The sequence below is a fragment of the Pteronotus mesoamericanus genome, unplaced genomic scaffold (assembly GCF_021234165.1).
Source record: "Pteronotus mesoamericanus isolate MK-2021 breed Mesoamerican mustached bat unplaced genomic scaffold, CSHL_Meso_final scaffold_31, whole genome shotgun sequence".
In the NCBI taxonomy this organism is placed as follows: domain Eukaryota; kingdom Metazoa; phylum Chordata; class Mammalia; order Chiroptera; family Mormoopidae; genus Pteronotus; species Pteronotus mesoamericanus.
In genome coordinates, this window is record NW_026555312.1 from 9,341,975 (window position 1) to 9,358,450 (window position 16,476).

Sequence of the window (16,476 nt, forward strand, 5' to 3'; positions counted from 1 at the left end):
CACTAAAAATAATTTAATGTGACTATCTGAAAATTAAAAATTACATATTGGTTTACTTTCATATCTTGCATTGTATTTCTCTTGGACAGCACTGAATAAACTGTTAAGAACACTCTTCTGTGCTCATCTTCACCACAAGACGAGTTATAACATCCATGTAAGCCCAGGACACCTAAATTGTTGGTTAAGGCTTTGATGACATCAAAACTTGTGGGTTTTCATCATTATTCAATTATTAATTCATTCAGTCAAACAATTATTTATTGAGCAACCGCTATGTCTCAGAAAAATAATACAATGTCGGGTATATGGGCCTGTCTCTAGGAAATTTGAGAATGAACCTTTTAGGTAAGGTTCCAATCATACCACTTAATACTTTGGTGATAAGGCTTTAGTTGTTAGTAGAAAAAACTACAGATGCTCTATTTACAATGAGGTGACGACCCTATAAACCCACAGTAAACTGAAAAATCATAAATCAAAGTATGTTTAAAACACCTACCTTAAGCACTTACATCTGGGCAGTTATCCCGAGTTTCATCCCAAGAGTAACTGCCATCCTATTCTGCTTACCAGAAAGAGGAGACACAAATGGGCATTTTGTAGACATGATGGGCTGTGAAAACTCAGAGCACAATATCCGAAAATTGCTGGTGACACAGTGGAGTACCAGTCGTACAGCCTCTGAATGTGTATCAATTTTGCACCAATCATAATGTCAAAAAACCTCAGGTCAAACCATTGCAAGCCAGGGATAAATGGCATCTTTGGAGCATATTTAAAATACAGCAGAGAGAGAAGGGGATGGCACCAACCACAACCCAAGGATTTCATTAATTGGATAAATGAGGTGGCTTGTCCTAACGCTAACACTGTCTAATGTCAATTTCAACCTTAGTCAGAAGATAAGGCAATCATGCAAATACAAGTTCAATTTAACGGGGAGAAAAGGTCACTTCCAAATCTGATTCTTACCCCACCCACCTGCATAACCAAGGTGGAGATGAACTGTAATTTCAATTTAGCCATACGACTATAAATATTTGCTATCACTAAAAACAGAGAAAGTGACTAAATTTTGCAAACTCTTGTAGTGTATTAGGATTTCTATGTGATATCAGGTAATGGTATAAGTGCTTTAAAAATCAATCTCATGGTAACTACATAAAGAAACCAACACCTATGCTCTGCATGTCAACAAAAACAAAATCATCATATTAACCACAATGCTGCATGGTGTGGAATATCCCTTTCCTTTGTCATTAGTTTAGTAAAGCCAGGGAAATGTCCTAGCAATTTATTTCAACTCCTACTTGCTTTACAATTAACTGAGATCCTAGAGGAATAGTCTAGGAACACCTTATCTCCCTGCCGGAGAAAAACAAAATGTCCATAAGAAATGCCATAATATAGGAAAAAATAATGTTCACCACCAGGTCAGTCTACTGAGCCAGGATTCCAGATTATTTTATGGGGTTCCTCTATATGTAAAAACGAACTGTTCATATATTTCCTCCGGAACATGATCCTGCAGTCCCCATTCAGCTAGCCCCAGCAAATGCACTAAGGGTTCCGCCTGAGTAAGAACCAAGCTCATAGTTTCGAAATTATATTTCATGGAAGATTTGAGCAGAAGACACTTTGTGTGCGATCCAGAAATCCCAGAACACTGTCATTTAGATACTGTCAGTGCAAAAGAAAAGCAACAAGGTAGTGCCTAATTAAGATGTCAAACCATTGCCCGGAATGACTCACTTTTCTTGTTCTGCTAGATAAAGTCTTCTTGGTGGTATTATTAATATTCCAGCATAGCAGAGGAATTGTTACATTAAAAGGCAGTGTAAATCTAAGCTTCAAGATGCAATAAACTCATGAGGGACTAAGCCTCAGGGACATTAATTTCTTCTTTCACAAATGAATACCCAGATCTTGCTGGTCTCACTTCTCTTCCAATAAAATTTTAAATAACAAATCTTCAGGCTCTGAGTTGCTGAACTAGTGAAGAAGTCAGCTGGAGCACTCGAGTATTTGAGTGCTTGCTATGTGCAGAAACCTGCATACTGAGTACAAGCATAGAGACCTTGACTGGCCCTCCAAGAGTGTACAACTATGTTAGTGTCCCAGGGCTGCTGAAACAAATCCTCAGGAACTCCAGGGCTTAAAACAACAGAAACTTATTCTCTCAGGATCTGGAGGCCAGATGTCCAAAGTCAAGGTACTGACGTGCTATGTGCCCTTGAGAGGCTCTGGCGAAAGAACCCATTCTTTGTACTTTTAGCTTGTGGTGGCAACTGGTATTCATTGGCACATGGCCACATCACCCCAATCTCCATCACCATCTTCATATCACTTTCTGCTCTGTTCTGTAGGGATGATCCCCTTCTGCCTCCCTCTTATAAGGACACTTGTGATTGGATTTAGGGCCCACCCAGATAACCCAGGATAATGTCCCTGGGTCAACATCCTTAATTTAGTCATACCTGCAAAGACCATTTTCCTTATAGGGTAACATTTACAGTGTTCACATATTAGGACCTAATTTCTTTGGGGTCCCATTATCCAGCCCACAGATACCCAGCCCTCTTGGAGAGGCAAAGCAACAATGGATGAAACTGAAAAAAGACTGAAAACCAGCGAAGATGCGTAAGTACATGCTAAACTGTGCAGTATCAAAAAGACGTTCAGTCTGAGTTCAGCAAATGTGGTCCATGTTGCCTAAGCTGGGATGGCTTTCCTGGGACTGGATGAGGCTCTCCTATCTTCTCCCAGATGTTCGCAAGTAACTGTGAGCTTCTGAAGGGCCACTCTCAGCCTAACAGTGTTTGTCATACTGTCTGCTCTTAATGGTCTCCTATTTACATCACCTTTATTGTACAGTACTCCACTTTCTGTTCTGCCCCAATATAACCATACCACTTTTTTGTTGTTCCTTCTATTTTTTACTGTTATTGTCATTGTTTGTCTTGGGCCAGTCTTTTTAGGGATGATGTAAGCAACTACCTTATATGACGTGAGAGACACAGAAAGATTTCTGCTGCCCCAAGTTATTACACTGCAGGTCACATCACAATGTCTAAGATTCCTCACATTTCTTCTTTGGACTAACACCCACCATTTAAATTCAAAAATTATTTTGTAGTGGAAATACATTAAAATTGTGAAGTTACTGGGTCTTCATGAAAGAAATCTTCAGTCATTATTTCCAAAATAAATGTTTGTCCAAATATTAACTCTGTGGAGATTGTTAATGAATGTTCTATGAGTTTCAAAAAACAAAAATAAAAATAAAAAGTAAAAAGACAGAGGGGACCATGATTTCATATTCAAGAAGTTAAAAAGAGAAGACCAAGAAGAAACTCTAGCCACTAGACATCTCAGGGCATTTAGAGGGCTTGATGAGCCTCCAAAAGGGACATAAGCTTAGTGTGTAGAGTTCTCCAAACATATTTATACACAGAAGCTTCTTATCCTCTAAAGCTACCTGATGGCAGGAACCATGTCCATTTTGCTTAACTTTGTATCCCCAGCACACAGTCCAGTCCAGACACGTAATAGGTACTCAATGATATCTGAATGAGTACATGGTGGATGCATAGAAGGTAGGTGGATGGATTGATAGACGAATGGGTCAATGGATGGATGGATGGCTGGAATAATGTTGTGAAAGCCTCAATGGCTCTGGTAGACTAAGAAAAGGAAAGAGAATGAAAGGAAGGAAAGCACATGGCAATGGCAGGAAAGGGAATTGAGAGAATGGGAACTATAGACAGCAGCAAATTTCCTGTACATAACAATTTTTCTCATGGCCAGTTCTAAGCAGTGAGTTTGTTCTAGAGAATACCTGCAGATCTCGTATGCCACATCTTTGATGGAGAGGCAATGCCATGGACTTAATTTTTGTGTCTCCCCCAAAAGCCCCTACCTCCAATGTGATTATATTTGGAGTTGGAGCCTTTGGGAAATAGTTGGGTTTGAATGAGGTTATGAGGGTAAAATCCCCAAGATGGGATCGGTGCCCTTATAAGGGGATGAAGTGACCAGATCTCTCTCGCTCTCTGCCAAGTGAGGGTGCAGCAAGAAGGCAGCAACCTGCAAACCATGAAGAGGGTCCTTATGAGACACTGAATTTGCCCACACTTTGAGAATGGCCTTCCCAGCCTCCAGAACTATGAGAAGCATTTGCTGTTTAAGTCACAGAGTCTGCAATCCTTTGTTATAGTAGCCTAAACAGACCAAGATAGGCAGCATGGCACAGTGTTAGAGTCCAACACACCTGGGCCTACTCCCAGCTCTGCCATTAACAGCTTCCATTTCTTCACCTACAAAATGTGGATAACAATGCCTACTTTATGGAGTTGTTGAGAGGTTTAGAGATCATTCCCCTGAAGACTCATATATAGGAATCTTTGAAGAGTTTCTCTTACATATACTTTAATGTCCCAAGAGCTTTGCAAAGTGCTATATAGAAGCATATGGCTTAGAAATACCACTTAATTGATGTATTGTTCCCTATGTGCTTCTTTCCTTTCCTCCCTATATTCTTTCCTTTCATTCTCCTGTTCCCACTAGGTAAAACAGACACATAGCTCAAAGTTCTAAAGATACACAGAAGAACACCATGAAAATTCTCCCTTTTCCCATGGGACCCAGATATCCAGTTCCTCACTATAAAGCATTCAATTTTACTAGCAACAGAATTTCAATCAACAGATGCTTGTAAATTAGGCTGAGAATTAAATATTGCTTATTGGAGGTCTAAGCAACTCAAAACAAAATGTCCTACTGTTATTCACCACTCCAGAAGGTCTCCCAGCAAGGCTAACCTGTTTCAGCCAGTGTTACAACTCTTGTGTGGATTAATCAAATAGTCTGGTTAATAAAGAATCAGCACATATGTTATTCATCCATCACGAGTTTCCAAAGAAACAGAACACTAAGATATATTTGACATAAAGTGGTTCTCAGCACAACTTAATTCTTCTCAGATGATTGAGAGGCTCTACATTTCACCACACTTCAGGGATGTCACTGTGGGTATCTGAATCAATGCAATGCCCTGAAGAAGGGCACAAGTGACAGCAAAGGAAGAGTTCATTTTTTGGAAATAAGTTAGATGAGTTTTTTTAGCAACATGTGAGGATCCAAGATTACTCCGTAAGAAAAGGAAGTTGAACCTGGGACCACTAGAGGTAGCCAGTACCTGCTGAAATTGGCCATCTCTGACAACTGAAATGTAAAGGTAAGACTCAAGGACAAGAAGCCACTGCAGATTAGGACCAGACAGAGTTAAGGCTAGTGACAAAACAACTGACAAACACAAAAGACCAGGATATGCAAAGATATACTATGATACATTATTTGAATCAGCACACCAGCTCATGGAATTTGCATAACTAAGTTGAATCAATAGGCAAATAATGACTTAAATTGATGCAGAACTGCAAGTCAGAAAATAAGATGGCACCACAGATGCTTAGACTCTGGGTCCCTTTTCTGGGCACCTGGATCAACTCCTATGTTCCAAAGGTGATCTGACTAACAATTCAAAGTTAGCCAAGCCCATCTCTGGCTTTGTGAGCCTCATCAGGCACAAACCCTGGGAACTCAAAAGGCCAAACCACAGAACAGGGACTTGGCACTAAGATAATGATAACATAATGCATCTTGCTCTTATCTGTTTGCTTGCATCTCAAATACACTCATATCCACTTGGCTAGAAACCTACACAATATATTTAGGAATAGTAATTTAATCATTACAGTCAAGTGAATTTTTTTTTTTAATTTGGCTGCAGAATCAGGCAGAATTCAACAGAAATTTTTGAAGGACAATATTCTATGAACTTTCACCCAAATTCCCACGCTGAGATGAATACTGAAAATTTATTTTGATAGAACCAAGGTTTATTTATCCCAAAGACAGAATGACAAAAAGTGAATTTTATTTATTATTTGAACTATACTAACCTGCAAAAAATAAGAGCTGAAGACATATGCTAGTAATCTTTTTTGTTACATTACCATCTCTATATTCCAATTGCTAAGGGCCAACCAAATACAATAGGAAGCATTTCAACAGGGTTGTCACATTATTCATTGTGCCAACCCCTAATGGGCTCCCCATTCCACACTGATCTACCATTATTAACTAGCACCAAGGGTGTGCTAGTGCAGTGTGATATTTTTCCAGAGTAAGGGAGCAGACAGGAAGGGACAGCTTTCAGAATGTCAATTTGTGGAGGGGGCTAAATGGAACAAGGAGTGGAAACATGAAGTCACCACACAAGGCCACAGAGCCAGACTGCCCAGCTTAGGGAGTTTAAGTTTTAGACTTCTTTCTTCTACATCTTACTTTCACCCCAATGAAAGAATGTGAAAGAGTCTCAATTATGCACTCTAATAGCTTAGCTCAATCACTGTAAAACTGAGGGTTCACCCTTCAATCTAAACAGGAGCTGTGAAACCATAGGCTCAGGTCAAAATGAGCCTCAGGGACAAAAAAAAAAAAAAATGAGAGCCACAAAAAGTGTAGGCACGGGAAAATCTAGTGTGGAGTATTGACGAAGCTTTACATTCTGTTCTTCATTCCAGGCCAGTATTGAAAAGCAGCAGCTCAGGAAGTCTTCCAATGCATCAGAGGACCAAATTCAAAAAGAGGATACCCAGACCAAGGGGAAAGGAAGCAAAGCATGTGCAGCTCGGCCCAGTTATGCTTTAGGCTTTTAGAGAAGATGTCCTCTACCCTCTATTAGAGCAATAAGATCCAGAAGGCTAGTAAGACCCAGGCCTGGGATGGGGGAAAGAAGGGATGGACCAGGGCAATTAGGCCTACCTCTGGCCTAGGCCTAATCAAAAAGGACAAGAGAATATCTAGAAGCTCATCACAGTCCACAGCAGGTAGATGACCCAGAACAGGAGCTAGAATTCATGACATTGAGCCCTGAACAGTGTGGCTCAGTTGGCCGGATGTGAGCATACAAAGTAAAAGTCTGCTAGTTAGATTCCCAGTCAGTCTACATGCCTGGGTTGCAGGTTCGGTCCCTGGTTCGATTCCCAGTCAGGGCACGTGTCTGGGATGCGGGTTCAGTCCCCGGTCAAGGCACATACAAGAAGTAACTGATCGATATTTCTCTCCTTCTCTCTCTCCCACCCTTCCCTTCTCTCTAAAAATAAATAAATAAAATCTTTAAAAAGAAAGAGCATGACATTGCATAGAGTCCCTTTTGGTAGGTAGGTAGGTAGGTAGACAGACAGACAGATAGGTAGGTAGATAAATAGATAGACCTAAGTTCAGGAACATAGCAAAGTGAAGCCACAGGGAGGTATTCCATTCAGGGTTACAATTCAGGAATTGTAAACCTGCCCAAAGCTCTTCCTTGGAAATCTGACTTGAAGTAACAAGATGAATAGATGATCCAAAAAAAAGTTTGTTGTTTTGTTTTGTTTTTTGCTACAGAATGGGAATTCTGTCAACATTGTTATGTATCATCCTTTGAGAGTTCATTACAAAGAATGACACCATCCCATTAAAATCTAACAAGTAAAACTCTTGAACGCTGACTAGTTTCACCATTATTATCATGCCAGCTTCTCAACTGTTCCTTGGGACACAGCCTCTCAGGAATCTAAAATCACCAGCAGAACAGGCTATCCTCATTTTAAGCTGGTGAAATGTTTGGATCTCAAAATATATTCATGGTATTTTCAGAATAAGAATATATCAGCCCTGGTTGGGTGACTCAGTTGGTCAGAGCATCTACCCATACACCAAAAGGTTGTGGGTTTGATTCCCAATCAGGAAACACACCTAGGTTGTGGGCACATACAGGAGGCGATTAATTGATGTTTCTTTCTCACATCACTGTTTCTCTTTCTTTCTCCCTTCCTCTCTCTCTTAAATCAATAAAAAATGTATCCTCAGGTGAGGATGAAAAAAGGGTAAATCATATCACCATGAAAGTAGAAAAATTATCAGTTTGAGTAGGACCTGTTAAGGGAATATTCTCTCATCCTCATCTACATTGCTGATCCCTAATAAATGAATTTGCTTTGTTCCATTTACTCCTCTGTTTACTTGGGCTACGTATTTCTCTGAATTCCAATTTCCTTATCTGTACAGTTAGGATGTTATAAACACTAACTACTTGAGATTCAACTGAAAATCAAGTAAAAGATGTATAAGTAATTGCTGCACAAATGTCTGAGATTTCTATAATAGTTATTACTTCTCTAATAACAATAACACTGGACTATAAATTTTAAGATGTGTACTTCATACCCACTAAGACCAATAATTAAGAAACTTAAATTTCTCTTCTTGGTTTTCTCTATCTCTGGAATGAAATTACCCATTATGAAAGAACTACTGGAGTTTAGATTTTTTTTAAAAGTCACTATTTAATTCAAAATATTAGTATTAAATTGACAGTTATGAAATTCTAGGTATCACAGTCTATACTGATACCTACTCTAGGAGTTGAAGAAAGAAAACAATCTTAAGAGCAAGAACGTCACAGGAAACAATTTCAAATATAATATCCTACTACAATTCTCTGTATGCCTAAATTATCAGAGTTATCTATTAATGCATTCTAATGACCAAAAATTTTGATTCAGGTTTTCAGGGACTTTTCAAGCCTGAATCATTTGGAAGTCCATCATTCCAGTGAAATAAACATGTTGACCCACATGTTCTGGATTTTGCACTGGCGGGTAGCAGCAATATTTTACACATATAGTGTTACTTATCCTTATATATGTTATAACTCAGAATAAAAAATATATTTAAAAAGAATTAATAAAAGAATAAGATAGAATTGTGAAAATACAGTCTCATTGGTTTATTTTTTCATACAAGCTCAAATTAGTTTGTCAAGTTGGTACCAATTTGTTGAGTACTAAACATTGTCTAAATATCTTGCTATATCTTAAGAATCTGGTGACTGTTAACTTACACTTACTTAACACTTACTTAAGATTATAAAACACTGTTATTGGGATGCCAAAAAAGTTACATGGTACTTCATCAGAAAGGAATGCTGGGCTTAGCAACTGCCCAGAGTCACTCACGAAGGCTGTGCTTGTTTTGCTATTAGTTTGGACAGATTAATTTTCACAAATTATTAACGTGATAAGCAGAGACAAACCTGAATTTCAATAGAATGGCTTATTTCTATTCGAGTTGTGGCCACCTTTTAAATCATAATTGCCCTGTAAACTCAGCACGTGGCTCTCCTTTGTGTGTTTGTATCAATAACATCTCCTAAGCCTGACACACAGACATATGGCTGACTCTGTGGGTTAGCTATTCAAGAACCATTCCCCTTCAATTTTGTTCTGACAACTGGGCACCAGTGGGCATTATGGGCCAGGGTGTTAGTTGATCAGTCTAAGCATCTCAGAGTAATCACTATTTCCCTTTTAAGTGATGAGATTTTTGTCCTCGGCTTCTGTAGTTACCTTGGGAAAGCTGCTTGTGGACTTCTTTGAAAGTTTTCCTCACTCTTAAAAAGATGTAAAAGGCCAGTATGTGGAGAAACTGGAACCCTCATACATTGTGGGCAGAAACCTTAAGCCTGTAAAATCATATCATCACTTTGGGAAACAGTTTGGCAGTTTCTTTAAAAGTTTTAATTTACCATATAACTCAGCAATTTGTCTCCTACACATCTATCCAAGAGAAATGAAAACACATGTCCATGCAAAAAATCATGCAAAAATATTCACAAGAGCATCATTATTCATGATAGCTGAAAAATGTAAATAATCCACACATCATCACCTGGTGAACAGAAAAGCAAAACATAACATATCAATATAATGGAACACTACTCAGGCAACAAGAATAAGAAGTTAATCATTCATGCTACAACATGGATGAACTTCAGAAACTTTATGGTAAGAGAAAGAAACCAGACTGCCCCGCCCCCTGCCAAAAAAAAAACCAAACAAAAACCACTAATTATACAATTCAATCAACATATGAAAAGTCCAGGGAAGGCAAATATATAGAAAGAGAAAGTACATTAGTGTTTGCCTGAGATCATCGGGTAGGAACAGAAATTAACTGCAAATGGGCACAGGAGATATTTTGGGGGTGAGAGAAAGTTCTAAAAGTGGTGAAGGTTGCACAACTCTGTACATATATCCAAAGAGATCATTGAACAGAGTACATTTAAAATAAATAAATGTATATGTATATAAGTATATGGCAATGATTCAAACTTTTCTATCTTCCTGTCTTCGGTTCCCAAGTGGAGACATGCTGCATGAAGCTGCAGCAGCAGCAGGAGAAAATCAGCTATGCAAGAACCATGACATTGCTGAGCTGCTAAATCAGCCAGTTCTGGAATAGTCCTATTCCAAAATTCTTTAATGTGACACCAAAAAATAAAATAAAATAAAAATCCTCTTCCAGCCAAGATGGAGGTGTAGGTAGATACACTTGGCCTCCTCACACAACCAAAAGAAGGACAATAACAAATTTAAAAACAAAAACAACCAGAACTTCCAGAAAATCGAACTGTATGGAAGTCTGACAACCAAGGAGTTAAAGAGGAAACATTCATCCAGACCAGTAGGAGGGACAGAGACAGGCAACCAGGGTGGAGAGGACGCAGGGAAAGGCAGCAGCTGGAGGACCGGGCAAGTGAGGCGGTGGCTGGTGGTCCCACATTTGCAGGCATATAAACAGGGGGAAACAGCTGGGAGTGAGACAGACTGTGCAACTCAGGGTTCCAGCAAGGGAAAAGAAAACCTCAAAACCTCTGACTATAAAAATCTGTGGGGGTTGTGGTGGCGGGAGACATTCCCAGACTCACAGGAGAGTTGCTAGAGAGACCCACAGGGTCCTAGAACTTACATAAACCCACCCACCCAGGAATCAGCACCAGAAGGGCCAAATTTGCTTGTGGACCTGGGTTGCCCTGCCCTGGCGAATACCTAAGGTTCTGCCCCTTCCAACATAACAGGGCGCCAAGACAAAGAAATATGGCCCAAATGAAAGAACAGATCAAAGCTCCAAAAATAGAACTAAGCAATAAGGAATAGCATAATCAATAAAATCTACTTTTAAAAAAGATGCCAAAAGGGCATACTTTAAAATAAAATTAAATTAAATTAAATAACCTTTACTTTTTAAGCCACTTTCCTTACTTATTGCCAAAAGATCCTGATTGATAAAGACTAGAAATAGTCCCCAGAACCTCTTCAGTGCTACACAATTTACATGTACATATACTTTTAAAAGAAGAATAGAATTTTGAAAATATATCTACTGTTGACTAAATGTTTGTACGCCCCCCCCCAAATTCATCAAAATTCATACATTGAAAACTAATTTCCAATACAATGGCCCTTGGAGGCGGGGCCTTCAGGCAGTGGTTAGGTCACAAAGGGGTGCCCTTCTGAATGGGATTAGTGCCCTAATCAGAGAGACTCCTGAGAGCCCCCTTTCCCCTTCCACCACACGAGGACACTGCAAGAAGACAACTGTTTATGAACTAGGAAGCAGGCCCTCACCAGGCACTGAATCTGCGGGCGTCTTTATCTTGGACCGCTCAGCCTCTAGAACCATCAGAAATAAACTTCTGTTGTTTATGAGCCACCCAGGTTAGAAAACTTGTTCATAAGCAGCCTGAACTAAGTGCATTTGTGGTGATACACATATGTTCAGGCATCTTTAACTAGGTTGTGTGTAACTACCTCATATTACATGAAGGACATGGTGTGCAGCTATCTTTTGTGATATGAGGGACATTTAAGATGGCACCTAGAATTTGTTTTACGAAAACTGTATTTCAATCCAAGCTGGAACTAGCACTTGCCATCACCCCGGCCTATCTCTCATCTACCCTTCAGGTTCAGCGTGAATCAAATGGCTTAAGCATCCTGCATACATTCCAGTTATCATCTGTGGTTTTGCACATTGTATTTTCCAAGCCTAGGCTTTGACTACATGTTAAAATGCATCTTTTATATCCTAACTCAGGAAAGTCTCCCGTGACTCCAGAAGATAATCCCTTCCTCCACTGATACAATCCTTTACTTTGTATACACTTCTATTATCACCTTTATCACATTATATTGGAATTAGTTTTACTATTCCTATCTCCCCTATCATGAATGGCAAAGGGCTTGAAGTTAAAAGACAGCTCTATCTCATACTGGGTGACTTTGGAAAATCACTTTACTTCTGAGTCTCAATTTCTTCTTCTGTAAGATAAACATAGATATTATCATCCCATCTCTCTTAGACTCTAAGATAACATATGTGAAAGCATTTTGTCAATTAGAAAGTCCTGACTAGGGCCTGACCAGGTAGCTCAGTTGGTTAGAGCATCACCCTGATAAGCTAAGGTTATGGTTCACTCTCCATTGAGGGCCCATACAAGAATCAACCAATGAATGCATAAATAAGTAGAACAACAAATCAATGTATCTCCTCCCTCTCTCTCTATCTCTCTCCCCTCTCCCATTCCTCCATCTCTCTAAAATCAATCAATAAAAAAAAGAAAGTTCTTACTAATTTTAGTTAGAATAGATAAGATTTTATAAAGATATGCAATGGACCACACAAATTAGGAAAAACATATCTTTCACCATTCACTAAAAGTACTCTAGTTAAGACTACCAAAGAGCATTGACCTCCCAGATGCCTAAAACCAAAGATCTGTTCTCAGTTGTCATCTTGCTTAAACTATCAGCAGCACCTGATATAGATGACCTTGCGTTCCTCCAGGAGACACTTGCTTCACCGGTCTTCAGCTTCAGTGGCAGCCCCTTCTCACTATTCTGTACCTGCCTCTTCTCATCTTCCCCACTTCTAAACCAGAACAGTCCCAAGGCTTAGTATCTAGACCTCTTTTCTTTCTATATTCATTCCCTTGGTGATCTCATCCAGTCTTATGGCTTTAAATAGCATTTAATTTCTTCCAACTCACATACTTGTACCTCTACATTTCTTTGAAAACCAGACTTATGTATTAAACTGCCAAGATGCTTAAAACATATCTTAATCTTAATATGTCCAAAATGAGCTTCTGGTCATTTCATCTTGGTTAATGGGTTCGTTCAGGTGCTCTTGCCAAAAATCTCAGAATCATACCTGACTTTTTTCTCACATAATTCCTATCCAATCTACCAGAAAATCCTCCAGCCAAAATATTTTCAGAAATCAACCCCTTCTCACTACCTCCATGCTACTTTTACCCTCATCCAAGTAGCTATCACCTCTCATTCGATACCTGAAATAGCTTCCTAAATGACCTCCCTGTTTCTGCCCTTGCTCACCTTCTGATCTGGTCTCAGTCCACCAACCAGTCATCTTGTTAAAACACTAACTGCATCAGATCAGTCATTGTTTAAACCCTTCAATGGAACCCCATGTCCCTCAGTGAAAAATCCAAAGTCCTCACAATGGCCTGTAAGGATCCGTGTGGTCTGTTCACCATATTCCCATTTCCTCTGTGACCTCATCTCCTACCACTATCTCCTTTGCTCATTCCACTCCAGCCACTATGCCTTCCTTGTTTTGCAATGACACACCAGGTACGTGCCAAACCTCTGCCTGAATGCTATTCTACCTAATGATATCACATAGCTCATTTCTTCACTTCTTTCATGGCATTCCTCAAATGTCACCTTCTCCATGAGGTCACCCCTGTCATCCCACTGAAAACTGCCACCCCTGGCCTGACTGGTGTGGCTCAGTGGATTGGGCATCATCCTGCAAACCAAAAGGTCACCAGTTAAATTCCGGGTCAGAGCACATGCAACCAATCGTTTCTTTCACACATCGATGTTTTTCTCCCTCTTTTTCTCCTTCCCTTTCCCTCTCTCATAAAATAAATAAATAAAATCTTTTTTTAAAAAAAGAAAATTACCACCCCCTTTCCTCCCACTCCCTCTCTCCCTTTCCTGGTTTATTTTACTCAATAACAATTGTTGCCTCGTAATATATATTTTACCATCACTAGTAAAACCTTGAAGAGCTCAAGAATTTTTATTTCTTATGTATCCTCAGTGCTTAGAACAATGCCCACAACACAGAAGCCACTACCTAAATACTACTTAAGCCCTGGCTGGTGTGACTTAGTGGATTGGTTGCCAGCCCATGAACCAAAGGGTCGCGGGTTTGATTCCTGGTTTGGGCACATGCCTAGGTTGTGGGCGGGGTCCCCAGTGGGGGACGTAAGAGGCAACCACATATTGATGCTTCTCTCCCACCTTTCCCCTCTCTCTAAAAATAAATAAGTAAATATTTTTAAAAATAAATATTACTTAAAAGAATGAATAAGGAAAGAATGATTGAATAGAGTAGGTTTCATAGTTTCATGATATATTTCTCAACATCTATATCTTAAACAATAATAAGCATAACTACCATCAAAGTACTTAGAAATGAATGGCATTTTAAAATCAGCAAATGTGAGGTTATGAAGAAGAAATCAAAGTGATTTGGGAACACCTATTATACCTAAAGAAACTCATAGTAATTAAACAAGTAGAAATACTACTCAAAATATTCAGGTGATCACCTCCTAGACTTATTATAAAGTTCAAAGATAAATAAATGCTTTTTTATTTACTTATAAGATGCTTAGTATGTGTTGTATTTATCATTTTTAGATGACACAGATGAATATTTGGATTTTCTTCCTATGTAAGTTTTAAATACCTTGGTGGATTGTTCCAATTTCAGTAATTCAAACTAATCCACATCAATGAAGAGTTTTAAATAACCCAGACTATAAAATTTGATACTTACAGTAAAGTTATTAAGTATATTTTGTTATAATTTAAGAATTAGCATCATATAGAAAAATTTAAGGAAACTGATCACTTTAAACTCTGTAATTACAAATGATTATATTAGTAGTTGCCATATTAATAATATAACCTGCTGATTAACTAGATGTGGTCCACAAACAAAGTTTTGGGTACATCTGGGGGAAAAATATTTTCCCATTTAAATATTAACTTATTTCATATTTTTCTTCTTAACATTATCATTTCTAGGCAACTATCTGCTCGTGGATTACAAATGAGAAGAAGCAGTACCTTAACATTCCCATCAGAAACTTCTAAGAGTGAGTGAATATAATTTCCATCAAACTAAATAATCATTCAGAGAAGGCAATGTATCTTAATAAATTACAAATCCATAAAATGAAAATTCAGTACTTTAAACTTCACTTCACCATGATGGGCTAGTTTTCTAAATGTTGTTTATACTATGAGTTCTCTGTTTAAATAAAGGCCATTCTACAAGAACAAATATCTGAAAATGTGCAATAGTTCCTCACCTCCTCATCAAGACACTGTTGAACCATCACTTTATAATGCAGATGAAAAGTGAATAACAAAATTTTTAAACTCTATCTCAATCTACTCTCCACTGATAACAATAAAAACAGAGAACTTGAGTAAATAAATTCTAGAGACTTGTTATTATCTCTATTCACAGAAATTTCTATAAGGAAATCAAAGGGCCACAAATTCCAAAGTGAAGCCATGACCTTCAGCAACATGCTTACACGTAGTAACACTTAATAAATGTTTGCCAACATAATCCATACTTAACTGAATAAAAGGCTTGAATAGAACATATTTTCAGAGAAAATCCTTTAAATATGTGAAAAATTCAAACCAAAATGACTTTGAATATTTTAGTGAATATTTTTGGTTAATGTGGCTTGAAACTTGTAAGGCAGTCAACAAAGTTGGGAGTACCAAAATATCACTAATTCATTGTGAAAGACAATAATGTTATATGTTTAGAGCTATTTACCCCGTGTTAAGTTTTTTCTTACACACTGGTGTACATTTTTTAAAAATATATCCCCCACAACAACCCAATGAGATAAGTATTAAGATCCCCATTTACAAATCGGGAAACTGAGACCCAAGGAAATCAAGTAACCTGGCAACGGTATCATGATGAGTTGCCTATGCTGATATTCAAACTCAGGTGCTTCATTCCAAAGTCTCTTTCTAAACCTCTGATCCCAGCTCTGGGTAGCCACTAGAACAAACCCAAACATATTCACTTCAGACATTTGCCGGAAAAACACTTGATGAGAAATAATACTGCACTCTCTACCCCCAAAAAATAGTCTGGCAAATAACCTTTTGTTGAAAACATTTGAGGAACTCTGACATTTCCATACAGTACACTTTGCCAAGAGTATACTTTACAAAAATTGTAATGAGTGTTTCCTTAACTAATATTCCCTGAGCTCAGAATTCATACAAAATAATTATTAATATACAAGAAGTTTTCCACTTTTGTTCAACAATTTAAAAATAAACTTCACAAGAGAGGATGCACCCTAATTATAGGGGCAATCAGCAAATCACACAACCTTAAAGGTAAAAAATTTCTTGAAGTTTCTTAACCTAACCTTCTTTTATAGATGATAAGCTAAAGTTGAGGATGATTAAGTATCCTGTCCAAGTTTATATAACTAAAAAGAAG